This window comes from Plasmodium reichenowi, chromosome 12 (assembly GCF_001601855.1).
Source record: "Plasmodium reichenowi strain SY57 chromosome 12, whole genome shotgun sequence".
In the NCBI taxonomy this organism is placed as follows: Eukaryota; Apicomplexa; class Aconoidasida; order Haemosporida; family Plasmodiidae; genus Plasmodium; species Plasmodium reichenowi.
In genome coordinates, this window is record NC_033657.1 from 1095426 (window position 1) to 1096464 (window position 1039).

The window sequence follows — 1039 nt, forward strand, 5'->3', positions numbered from 1 at the left end:
TTTTTTTAAAAAAAATGGTATAAAAAAAAAAAAAAAAAAATTGGTTTTTTTGTTTTTTTCTATAAAGAGCTAAACAAAGAGATTTTTTTATCCATTGTTCTATTTTTTTTTTTTTTTTTTTTATACTTATATTTATATAATAATGTTACAATTTTTTAATTCATATTATTTTTCTTAATTTTGTTATTTTTTTTTTATTTTATTTATTTGGTATTTTTTGTACTTTTCTTATTTTTGTTATTTTTTATTTTTTTTTTATTTTTTGGTTATTTTTCTTTTTATTATTTTTTAAAAGGATAAAAAAAAAATAATAATAAGGGATCCTTATTATATATATATATATTATAAATATATATATTTACGTACATATTATATTATATATAATATAATATTTTTTTTTCAATATATATAAAAACATATAAAAAAAAAATATATATTATATAATATTTATATATATATAATATAATATATCATCCCATATATTTTATTATTTTACATATCCTTTCATTTCATATAATAAATTAAGAGCATATTATAGATGGACCCTTTATCCTCCCTTTTTTTTTTTACATTCCATACAAAATATATTATGTATACAATATATATATATATATATTTAGAACGTTTATATATTATTTGAATTTATATATATATAAATATGACATCATGCATAAAACGAATTTATTCTTTTCAAAATTATAAAAAATTAAATAAATAATAAAAAATATTTATATCTATATAAATAATAATACATATATATTATTATATATATATTATATTTAATAGTTAATATTTATATATATATATATTTTTTTTTTTTTTTTTTTTACAAGAATATTTTTTTAATAAACCCAAATGAGAAAGAATGTCATACGAATTATATGATGTAAATAATGTATTTTATTTTATTTTTTTTTTTTTTATTTTTTTTTTTTTTTTTTTTTTGGTGTTTTTTTTTTTTTTAAATTTTTTCTAATAATAATTTAAAAAAAATAAAAAAAAAAAAATTTATATATAAAAAAATAAAAATAAAAAAAAA